The sequence below is a fragment of the Dipodomys merriami genome, unplaced genomic scaffold (assembly GCF_024711535.1).
Source record: "Dipodomys merriami isolate MVZ:Mamm:240054 unplaced genomic scaffold, mDipMer1.0.p SCAF_424, whole genome shotgun sequence".
Classification (NCBI taxonomy): domain Eukaryota; kingdom Metazoa; phylum Chordata; class Mammalia; order Rodentia; family Heteromyidae; genus Dipodomys; species Dipodomys merriami.
The window spans coordinates 945,426-958,719 of NW_027205871.1; the positions used below are offsets into that span (position 1 = coordinate 945,426).

The window sequence follows — 13,294 nt, forward strand, 5'->3', positions numbered from 1 at the left end:
GTTACATAAGTAAGGTAATGTGTTCATTTCTTTTATAACTTTTTACCCCTTCACCCATTTTTCTCCCTCTTCCCTCCAAACGGCCCCTCCAAGATTATTTCCAACATGTTGTCTTGTGTATATCTCTGTTGCATAGGTTCCTCCTTTGTCCTTTGTCTCACCATTTTTTCCCATTCCCTTCTCTAGTTCAGATCAACATATTTACAATACCTAGGGTATTAAAATCAAATACAGTGACTACAGGGGATAAACAATAGTTGGGGAAAACACGAAAGGATGAAAAAGAATCACATAGTACATTAAGAACAACAACAAAGAACATGTCTTGGAGTTCATTTCACTTAGAATCACGTTATATGGTCAAATGTACATAGCTATAGAGCTATTCTGCTCATCTACTAAACTTATCCTTGATATACACAATAATGCTCGCCAATTACCTAGTAATCCCACTTGTGGGCATTTAACCAGGTGACCACAAACAAGGCCACACTAAAGCTTCCAGAACAATTATGTTTATCACAGTATTATTTACCATAGGTAAGATATGGAATCACCCCAGATTCCCCTCAGTAGATAAATGGATCAAGAAAATGAGAAGCACACACGCACACATGGAATACTATGCTTCCATTAGAAAGAAAGATACCACCTCATTTGCAAGGAAATGGAAATTCTTGGGAAAAATCATATTAAGTGAAATAAGCCAGACTTAAAGAAACAGAGGTCCCATGGTTTTCCTTGTTTGTAATAATTAGTTAACATCAAGGATAACCTCATGTATTTTAATTTGACATTTTATTCTATGTTGAGCATCCAACATTATTGCCATATTGTTTGTTATTATTTCTGCAAATAGGCAGATATATATTTTTTAAAAATGTTCTTCTTATCCATTACTGAAAGAAGAACATCTAAAAGAGCAAACCCTACTAGGAAGAACAACTCCTACTTACTTAGCTTCATTCCTATGTAGAACCAGTGTTGTCCCTTGTATCCTCATGTTGTACCTTACAACTGTATTCCTCATCATCCTGTATATCTACTATCTTCTACATTGGGATCTAAATACCCCAGAAATTCCACTTTGCATTACTTTAAAAAAATTCTCTCTTAATGTTTGAGGTTGGTGTGTGTGTATGTGTGTGTGTGTGTGTGTGTGTGTGTGTGTGTGTGTGTGTGTGTATGTGTGTACAAAAATCAGAAGACAACATTTTTCCTCTTATAGAATACATCTTTGAGGCATTATAAGTTGTGGCTAATGGGAGAAGTCTCTTGCTATTTTAAGGATGAAACAGAAAAATATATTTGTGCATGCACACAGTTGCTTTATTAATCTGTAGTTGAATACTGAACTTCGATTTATATATTAGCTGTTGTTGTGAATAATGTGAATAACAATGAACTACAGATATGTTTATGAGTTACCCAGAGAGAAATAATCGCATGATTGGTGGGTCAGATGATATTTCAACTTTTCGTTAGAAAACGGCATACTAATTTCTACAAGGAGAATACAAACCTGCATTTTGACCACGAGTGTAGAAAATTTCCTTTTCTCTACACTCTCACCAGACATTATTATATTTTGAGTTTTTTTAAAGGGAAGGTTTTTACTGTGTGCAGTACCTAAGACTGGCCTTAGACTGAAATCCTTCTACTCCAAACTCCTAAACGCTTGGAATTACAAGTCTTTACCACCACATCTGGTTCCTTCGTTTTTTTGATAAGAGTTATAATAGTTATGAAGTAGTATCATAGTAATTTTGAATTACATTTCTCTAATGACTTCTGTTCACAAAGCATTAAGCCAGCACTGAAGTTTTATTAAACGCAACTTTTTAAATCGACTGGCGATATTCAGGGCTTTTTGGAAAACATGTCTATTCAGAACTTTTGTCCATTTTTAATCAAGTTTCTCGTTAATCTCATCTTTAATCTCTCTATACAAAATCAATAATTAATTCAAGGTAGTAGAAAGGAAAAAAATAAATTCCTAACATTTTTCAATTTCAATAACATGATACTGCTTAAATTATTTTCTGTTTATGCTTGAGACTTTATAACTCAATTTAGTTAGACCTTTTACAAGGCTATATGTGTTTTATTTATTTTACATTGATGGTTCTTTATAAACCTGTGTGAATAATTTCCCTTGGTTTCTTTCTCTGTCATGTGGTTCAGATTTCAAAATGAAGAATAAATGGAAAGAAGCAAACAAAAATACAGTTCCTCTCATCTTATGATGCCTCTACAAAAACGAGGAAAGAGTTCATTTTTCTAAGGACATATGTTAGAATATCAAAAAGACAATTCATTCTTCTAGGTCTTCGTTATCTTTGTGATGTAACTTAAATGATGTAAAACACAATATACTGTTCAGATATTTTTATGTTTTATCAGGTTTGCACATCTTCATATGGTCTTCAGCTCAGTCTACAACACTCCTTGATGATTCTCTCCGTGATAGTTTTACACTACCAAAACATAAGATAATCAGTTTGATTTACAGCATGAGAAGTTATCCACCTGGCTTCCTTGGAAGCAGAGCATGGTCAATAGATACCATTACTTCTGGTTGCTCACTGTATGTAATGGTTTCTCTAATACTTATTGTATTCTATTTAGGATTTAAAAAACTCTTGGCTCAACTCAAAGCACATTCATAGAAGTTTATTTTAAATATTTGATAAATTTTATGTCTCTTAATTCTTAGGATAACATTTGTTATAAAACTAACGTTATTACCATTTTAGTTTTGGGAAAAATTGTAATTAAAGACAGTAAGTGCATGGCCCAAAGACACACGGTGAGGAAGGAAATGATTCAAAGTTTCCAAAGGTCTTTAAGCAATACAAAAAAGGTAGGTAAAATCCCTATATTTTCTTACTCTCTCAATTCAATAGTCATATTGTCCAAGAAATAATAGCATACCAAATAATGCTCATGGTGATTGTTTTCTGTCACATTTTGTATTCAACACAGACTGTGTTGGTGACATTGGGTTAGCATGCACAGAGCTGAGCCGATAAATTGAGGTCCAAATAGAGGTAAATTTCTTCTGTCCCACAGTTCCATTATCCTTTTTAAAAAGTACTGAAACTTTTAAATATCATCCCTTACTGTCTTTTAAGAATCCAAAAACGAAATAAATTCACACATAATCACTCCTAAAGGCTTTCAAAGTAGGAGATTATTCTGAAAGCCTTGTATTAGTTGGTCCCACCTGTAATCCTATCTACTCGGGATATTTACTCAGGAGCCTGAGATCTGTGGATAACAGTTGAAAGCCTTTCAGGGCAAAAAAATCATGGAATTATTTTTCAAATTTTTTAATGAACTAGCAAAGAGCCAGCAATGGAGTTGTAGCTCATATTGTAGCTCAACAATCTAGAGAGGAAAGGCCTAGCAAGACCTTGAAACCCTGATTTAAAACTCTGAGCATGCCAACACACATGCATATGTGTGTGGGTGCACGCATGAGGTCACAAACACATACACATTTATTCATATTTGCTCCATTCTTTTACTCTCTCAATTCAATATTCATATTGAATATTGGGGTTATATTTACATGAGCAAGTTAATTAGTAAATTTCCTAATAAGCATTGTTATGTCCTCCTTCATATTTCCCCTACCATCCCTTCCCTCCCACATCCAGAATTATGCTCCCTTCCCCCTTTCTCCCCACCTAAATTTTAAAGTTCATTTTTCAACATAGTGTCTTGTGCATCTCATTGTTACAATGGGTCAAACTGTATCCTTATTTGAGCATTTTTTCCCCTTCCCCTCCCCAAATTAGAGAAGTGTACATACAAGATGTAGGGGAACCAACTTCAAATACAATGAAAACAGGGGTTATAGCGTGGAGGAGGAACATATAAAGAAACCAAAAATGACATAGCACATTATAAGTACGTTAGAAACAATAGCAAGAAACAAACCAACAAAAAAACTCGTGTCCTTATCTTGGTGTTCATTTCCCTTAACATCATCGTATCTGGTCATATGCACATAGCTTTTGACCTTTTCTGCTTATCCCAGACATATATTCGTTATTGAAAATAAGGGAAACCATGGGACCTATGTTTCTTTGGGCTTGGCTTACTTCACTTAATATAATTTTTTCCAAGGCTTTCCACTTCCTAACAAATGGGGCGATGTCATTCTTTCTGATGGAGGCATAGAATTCCATTGTGTATATTTACCACATTTTCTTGATCCATTCATCTACTGAGGGGCATCTGGGTTGGTTCCATATCTTAGCTATGGTATATAATGCAGCAATAAACATAATTGTGCTGGTAGTATTAGTATGTTCTTGTTTGTGATCATTTGGGTAAATCCCCAAAAATAAGATTGCTGGGTCCTATGGGATTTTTATGTGGAGTCTTTTGAGGAACCTCCAGACTGCTTTCCAAAGTGGTTGAACAGTTTACACTCCCACCAACAATGCCGTAAGATTCCAGGGTAGGCACATGCCCTCCAGCATCTGTTGTTGTATATATATGGAACGATCCAGGAATTTGCATGTCATCCCTGTGCAGGGGCCATGATAATCTTCTCTGTATTGTTCCAATGTTAGTGTATGTGATGCTGAATTGAGTACAGGATATTTTTATATAAAAAGTGTAATTAATTTTATTAAACTAGACAATTCAGCAAAAAGTATGTTCAAAACAATTGTCATGAAATTTTAGAACCAAATATTTCTTACATAAACACACATTTAATTAAAAAGTCTAGATTGATATGTCAAAAACAAAATAATTCCAGATATTTGTGGTTCAAGAGATTTGTAGGAGGAGGAATTCAATTATTCTATTCAAGGCACCTGTCATAATAAACACTACAGCAAGTGTTAAGGTTTGTTAAAAGTTTTAATGTTTTAAATATGTTTAATTTTGGGAATTTGCTTATATATGCCAAAATTAGGACAGTTTGGCAAGTATAAACTTTTCTATAAAGTATTTAAGATTTATGGTAGCAGACATATACTACTAAGTATGTACATTTCAGAGTTTATAGAAACTTTATTAATGAGAAGTTCCAAAGTATTTGTGTAAAGAAGCAGAATGAAGAGTTAAGACTTTAACTACACAGTTTCTTTTAAAACTTCAGGGATTCCTAACTTTATTTGTTAGCGAGAAACAAATGATGATGTAAGCCATAAACAAATGATGAGATGAGCCATAACTGGTAATCTTAGTGGCTAATTTTAAAGACTACTCATATTCTATAAAACTCTTTTTGAACATCATAAACTGCCGGAGCCTGCAGGCAATGAAAGGGAATCCTGAATTAGGGGGTGAGGACGGAAAAATAAAGACATAAGACAAAGGATGGGGTCGGGAGGTCTGTAGCTCAAGACTAGAGCACCGTTTATTTTTAACTCTCCTTAATATATACTATTAGAATTCAAGAGGTAACCTAAGGTCACCATAGTGCAGAAAAGGAAGGAAAATTTTAATAAAAACAAGGTGCAGATTGAAACAAGACAAGGTCAACTGATAGAAAGTAAAACTAACACTACAGACACAAACCTGGGCACCTGGTGCTTTTCATGAAAGCCAGTTCCTTGTACGCGCCTGCAAGGGAGCACAAGGGTCAAGATGACCTTGGAGCTTTACTGTCGGCTCCCAACAATAAACTTAGCCATAGTTAAATTTACAGGAATATCAGAAAATAGTAAAATCTAATATGCAGTGTACTTCAAAGACTGAAATTGGTTTGTTCTTTTATTTTTTTAATCATTAATATTTAATTATTGGTTTCCTTTATTTGTAGCAATTTTTTACTTGCTATAATATAATAAAACATTTGTAAGTCATCATTAGGAGGTCATCATTGAGAAGGTTACTGGGATGTCCATACCATTTTTTATGTGTGCATGTGAATTTACAAAGAGGAAAATTAAGAACAAAATATTTATTTAAAAATGAACAAATAGAGTCTGAATCAGGAGAGTTGGTAAATGTAAACACCTAAAATCTTAGCCCTAGGCTGACACAGCATTATTGCAGAGTTGAGGCCACAAAAGTGAGAGACTGTGTTTTGTTTTGTTTGGTTTTGTTGATTTTGTTGGTCATGGCGCCTGTTTTCTGTACCTCAGCTCAGGGCTAGCGCTACCACTTGAGGCACAGCACCTCTTCCATCTTTTTCTGCTTATGTTGTGCTGAGGAATCAAATCCACGGCCTCATGCATGCAAGCCAAGCCCTCTAACACTGAGCCACCTTTTCCACACCTGAGAAACTGTGCTTTAAAAAAATCATCTAAACAATATTTGCTTTCTGCTTTCGGTCATATAATGAAATATATGAATATCTTTTTATGTTTTTGTGAATTGTCGTACTTCTAAATTTATACTAACTTCAGCCTCTTTATCCTTTACCAAGTCATGAAATATATCTAAGAATTTGTTTCTGTGAAGATTGTTTTTCCATTTATAATTTCTTCTGCATCATTTTTATTTTTATCAAAATAGCATTATATTTCATGTTGATGGGTTATCATACATCAAATATGAATATTCTCATACTGCTCTTGTTTATCTGTTATGCACTTTAAATATTATGATATTTCTCTCTCTCTTTCACTCTTTCATTTCCTCTTTCTCTTTCATGCTCCATGTCTGCTACTTAGAATTTCTGCTGGTCTACTATTATCCTTAAGGATCCACTGGTTTTGTGGCAGCATGATAGTGACCATCAGTTACTTTTGTATTCTTTAAGAGTTATAAAAGTGACGTGATATTATTCTTTGCGATTCTAAATGGCAAAACACCAGATCTCCCTTTTACTACTATTTATGTAAATTTTATCTCATAGGAATCATTGGGATAAATAAGATACTTTAACCTATAACCTAAAAGTACTTTTTGTTTTACAAACAATCTTTTTCTTTTATTATCAGTTAGTAACTTCCTGTAATGAAAACAGAGCTATCCTATAGAAAGTAGACAGAAATTGTTCACAGGGATGAAAAACAAAGGAATGGGGGAAGTGAGTACAACGGATGCACATCATACAGCACAGATCCTCAGAGCAATTTATCTTGTACACTTTGTGAGAATGACAATGTGCTGGTAACTATAGAGTAAAACACTGAACAACAGATATATATGCACATATATTTATATGTGTATATTTATTTACATATGCATATATGTGTGTATATGCTCTTATATGTGTACACATGTATGTTACTATTCACAAACATACATATACACATGTATACATGCACACATGGAGAAAGACACATAGTTACAGCCAACACAAGTTTCACAAGTTGTTGAATATGACTTACACGGAATGCTTGGAACAATATATTCTGAAGATATATTTGTCCCTAAGATTTCTTTACCACTCCTCTTATCTCTTAAATCCGGTGGTTTTAGAGAGATTTGACTGGTAAAATGCAGTACAAGTGATAGCAAGTCACTCGGAAATCTCAGTAAGTATAAGTCATATTGTGTCACCCTGCTCCTCATGGAATGCTTGCTCTGGTAGACACTCTCAACAACCAAAGCAGCAGGAGAATACCATGGTAAAGAATAAAGTTATAAGGCTTTAAATGGCATGCTTCTTTGAGCTCTTTTCCAACAGGCAGCATCAATTCCTAAGCAAAAGAGTGAGTCCTCAGAAGACTGGATTCTATATATATATTTAACCAACCCACGTGAAAAGTCCTATGTGAGAAATGCTGACTGAGGTCTTGCTGATTTCCTGGTCAAGAAAATAAATAAAAAAGAAAGTATTTTTAATGTATTTATGTTTAAGCATAATTTGTAACCTGTCAATAAATGTGTAGAAAAAAATTATAAGAACTGACAAAGAATGATGTTTCATTTATGTGCTCTTGGATTGGTGAGTGATTTTAGGTGTGTCTACACAAGTAGAATCAGCATAAATCAAGCTATCATTACTTCAATTAAGATATAAGGAAAGAATACAGGTTGACCCATTGTAACAATGAGATGTACAAGACACTCTATCAGTGGGGGGGAGGGGTGAATGGGGGAGTTGGGGAGGTGTGAAAGAAAGAGATGGTAGGGGAAAAACAAAGGAGGGAGTAACAGTGTTTAGGAAAAATGTGCTTATATCTTAGCTATGGTAAATAATGCTGCAATAAATATAGTTGTGCTGGTAGCTGTAGTGTGATCTTGTTTGCAATAACAAGTATATGTCTGAGTCAAACAGAAAAGGTCAGATAAGTTGATGTTAGGGAAATGAATCCCAAGATAAGTATTTAAATGTTTTTTTTCTTTCACGGGATTGTTTCTAACATATTTATAAGATGATTTCTTTGTTGCTTTCTATGTCCTTCCCCCATGGTATAAAACCTGCTTTCATTGTACTTGATGTTGGTATAATTTGTGGAGGGGAATGGGAAAAAAAAAAACAAATCGTTTAAATAAGTTGGACCCATTGCAACAATGAGATATACAAGTCTTTATGTCAAAAAACGAACTTTACAACTTCGGTGGGGGGGGAGGATCAGGTTGGGGGGCGTGGGAGGGTATAGGAAGGGATAGGAAGGGGAAACAAAGGAGGGGGCAACAATGCTTGATAAAAAAATGTACTCATTGTCTTGCTCATGTCATTGTAACTCCTCTATACAGTATTTTCACAATAAAAAGAAAGAAATGTACCCATTACTTTACTTATGTAACTGTAACCCCTCAGTACATTATATTTTATGTATATACACGCACACAAACATAGATAGATAGATAGATAGATAGATAGATAGATAGATAGATAGATAGATAGATAGATAGATAGATGATAGATAGATAGATACATAAATGATAGATAGTTAGATAGATAGATAGAAGGAAAATTTCTGTACTTATAAGAAGTTGTAGGGGGCGGGGGGAGGCTGGGAAGAGATGTGAAGGGTAAACAAAGGAGGAGGCTGCAATGGTTGATAACAAATGTACTCATTATCTTGCCCATGTAATTGTAACCCCTCTGTACAGCATGTTCACAAAAAATTAAAATTAAAATAAAAAAAAGAAGTTGTATTTGTCACTCAATATCAGTAAGGTATTGGTTTTAGGACCAGAGGTATATTAAAACTTTGGATACTCAAATTCTCTACATGAACACAGTAAATTATTTACATTAGAATCTGCCCACAAGCTAGTGCAGTATAATTCCTATGATAATTTTTACTGCATTCTACGTTTGTAATGAAAAATAATAATATATGCGCTATCAACAGATACAAAATTTTTCAAATAAATTTTGTCTGCAGTTTGTGGGTGGAATTGGGACAGCAATTTTGAAAAGCACAAATTTCATCACCAAGACCTGTCTGCAAATTATAACAAGGAGCTAATACAGCATCATTGAATAGTATGGAAGTCCACATAGAAGTACTTGAATTGAGACATTATCAGAAAGTGTAACAACCCAGGGACTTTGATTTTATTATTGTGAAAATACTGTACAGAGGGGTTACCATTACATGGGCAAGATAATGAGTACATTTCTTATCAAGCATTGTAGCCTCTTCTTTTGTTTCCCCTTCCCATCCCTTCCCACCCTCCCTCCGCCCCCCTACCCAATCCGCCTGGCGACCAAAGTTGTAAAGTTCATTTTTCGACATAACGACTTGTACTTCTCATTGTTGCAATGGGTCCACCTGTATCCATATTTAAACGATTTGTTTTTCCCCTTCCCCTCCACAAATTATGCGGACATCAAATACAGTAAAAGCAGGGATTATACTGTGGGAGAAGGATATCCAAAGCAACACAGAAATAATCTTATAAATGTGCTAAAAACAATTTTCAATATCTAGTATATGTCTGAGTCAAGCAGAAAAGGTCAGATAAGGTGATGTTAGGGAAATGAACCCTAAGGTATGTATTCAAACCCAGGGACTTTTTAGAAATGCAGCTGCTAGTTCTCTGAAGGAGAGTTTTCAGAACACTTATTGAAGCACAAATCAGAACCTCAGTGAAGTGTAGATGTTTTTCCCTCATCTTTCTGACATACTCAGTCATTATTAATCAACATGTAGCTCATCTTGAATAATCCTCTAATAACGAAATGTTGATGGAGTGTTTATATGCCGAAAACGTGGAAGGCTAACTTTTTCCATTTTGGACAGTCTGTATTCTATGATCCAGCAGAGAGAAAACTAAGTATCAATTTACAACCTTCTAAATAATTCTGATTTTGCCCACATCAGTTATTTATCCATACTTGTGCCTCAGTGAGATGATTTTAAAAGAATTTAGTCATTTAAAATTTAAATTTAGATATGGAATGAAATTAGTTCCAATGCATTACATTAAAATATTTAGCAACAACTGAAAAACCTAAAGGTCTATAAAAAAATTTTAATGGAATGAAGGGATGTTGGAATTTGGTACTCTTCAGTTTAAGCAATTTGCAAAAAGAATTGGCAAAATAAAATTTACATTTGCAGAAGACTTGACACTTATTAAAATTTGTATATTGAAAGGAACACAAGCCTCAACAATATGTTAATGCTATCCTCTTATTTATCTTTAAAGGTTTATGCTTCTGTTCTCTTAATAATAAAACTTCAAAAAATTTATTTTTACCTAGTTGTGCAAAGGGGTTTCGCTTCATCATGTCAGTGTTGAATAAAGTGTATGTGCATTTCAATGTATAGTGCATCTGGATCATTGTCAAACTTGCCATTTTTCTTCCTTCCCTTACCCCAACCCCACCTATCCCTATCCCTAATTATATTCTCACATATGTACATTGAGTGCTATATGTATATTGACTATATTAGTCCACCATTTCCCTCTCCATTATTCTGCCCTACTCCCTTCAAGCCCAGATCCCCTTTTAAGACTTGTTTGAACTTCATGGTATTTTGTTAAATATCTTTACCTTTGGCATTTGGCTATGGGCTTGCCACATCCACTGTTCCATGTTAGACCTACATAAATGTGTATATTTCTCTACATTTCTTATGTCTGAATGGCCAAGATAAGTCTCCTTTACTATTCACCTTCTCTCCTAAATTTAGAATTTGACCTTCAGGGCCATCCAATAGTGCTCTTTTTTTTCTCTACACTCTTAAGATGGAAGGGAAATAATTTCCATGTTCTTAGCATTATGGTTCCATCATGAATTTCCATCACATATTACTTTAGCAGTCTAAATTTAAAGTAATATTTTCTGCATTATATTCACACAGTTTAAGTGAATATCAAGGGTAATTTACCTAGTATTGGACGATCTTCAATTTCTGATGATAGAAGCAGGAGTCAGTTTTAATTATGCAGATAAAACTATTTATTGAGCCCTGTAGTCTAAATTTTTAATAAATTTCGAGTTACTTTTTATTAATAATTTTAAAAGTTTTATTTCAGTATTTGAAATGCTGCTCCAATTATTTTAAAAGTTTCACAATAAGTTAGACTGAACTTTTCCCCAATTTTCCCTTCTAGTTCAGATTGTCTCCTTTGGCTTTATTGTTTCAGAAGCCAAGGGAAGAGGATAAACAGAGAGATGATCATTACTCATGTATCCCCTTCCTTTTCTGTTTCTTCTATACTTGATCAGAGGAAGACTGGAGCAGAGTGATGCTTGACTTCACCATACAGGGAAGCATTCCTGGCATGTCAATTATTGTTTCTCAGAATCACTTAAACTGCTTACTCTTGCCTTCTCTGTAACAGTAACCTAACTGTGGCTACCTTGCAGCAGGAGGAAGCACACTAACAGGTTGTTACCTGTAAATCGTTATTTTAAATCTCAGCTTACTACTACCAAATATAGAAAGCTTTGTCTACAAATATGCAAAGGTACTGATTGTCCAAAAATACCTTAGTGAGGAGTAGACAATTCCACTCAGCTACCCCTCCTCTCGTATCCTCCCTTCCACTCCCCTCACCTCATTTACCCAGCCTTCCCTACTTATTTCTTTGTGTCTCTCTCCTCCATATTCATCTCTATCTTCTTTTTTTTCTTTTCCATTAGCAAGTGATTTGGTTTATCACACGACACATAAATAATTGAACAAATATTTCTTTCTCCTCTTTTTGTGATTATTTATTCTTGAGAAGTGAGTTCTAGATCTCTCTGTTCTATTCTAGCTCTCTCTGCTACCTAGCTCTTTCTCTGTTCTTTTCTAACTCTCTCTGCTCTCTCTCACTGCTCTATTTTAGCTCTCTCTGCTACCTAGCTCTCTCCCTGCTCTTTCCTAGCTCTCTCTGCTCTCTCTGCTCTTTTCTAGCTATTTCCCCTCTCTTTCCTCTCTTTCCCAGCTCTCTCTCATTCCCAGGCCTTTCCCAGCCACGTGGAGTTCCAATCTTGCCAGGTCCCAGCAGGTCTACTGAATAAACCTACCCCTTACCTGAAAAAAAGTGAGTTCTAGCAGAACACCAATGGCTTACACATAGATACTGGGTAGGTTCAAATTTGACAATTGCAATTCAAAGCTTTTCCAAGTAGACAAACCTAAGAGATTCTTTTCTCAACTTGTGGTAAAAGGAAGAAGTGAAGTTGTGGCCCAGGTGGTATAGAGCAAACATTGAGAATTAAAGCCCAGATAGAACTCAAGGCCAGGAGTTCAAAGCCCAGTATCAGCATAATATTAAAAAATGAATCCTTTGTGCTTGAAAAGGGATATTTCTCCAAAAATTCATACCCAGGACAATTTTCAAGGTCCAAGACTCTTTGAAAGTCTCTTTCACATATTAAACTGATTCAACTGTTTGATTCACATTATGGAAAATAGGAGTCACACTTCACATTAGAAAGTATGCCCACTGCTGAACAATTCTTACAATTTTTAATATAAAGGAAGCATGAGAGCAGAATTCACCTCACTTGGTTGAGTTAGGTTTGACTCACTGACATACTTTTGCAAGTAAATTAGGGACTTTTTACATGTAAGGAAGTCTATATAAATGGTTTTCTAGGAGAGAGAACGAGCTAGCTGCTGTCCAAGTTTGAAACAGAGTAAGTTTATTCCTATGATATGGTAAAGAGAAGCTCATCTCATAGAACACTATGCAGACAGTAATTCCAAAGGATTAAAAACCCATGTCTATGTTTTGAACAGCCAAGTTTTCACAAACAAGAAAGTTTTCTGAGTCAAGAAAATATAAGTTAGAGCAAAAGGAACTATGTTAAATATAGTTAATGGCTGAGTGACATGTGTAATCACAACCAAACTATAAAATTTTCATCATGTCCTTAACAAGAATCTCCAAGATAGGTCTTGCTAAATCTGTCATAGAGTACTGGGTTTATGCAATTGTCCATTTTGTTTAGGGTCCAATATCTTCTACAGTC

The 13,294-nt window shown here is 34.8% G+C and overlaps 1 non-coding gene across 1 annotated transcript; it reads right to left on the reverse strand.

The window, feature by feature from the left end:
- Window positions 1–4,503: 4,503 nt before the first annotated feature.
- On the reverse strand, window positions 4,504–4,610 carry LOC138807641 (U6 spliceosomal RNA). The gene has a single exon (XR_011366223.1). It is a non-coding gene; the product is annotated as a U6 spliceosomal RNA (small nuclear RNA).
- Window positions 4,611–13,294: the final 8,684 nt, after the last annotated feature.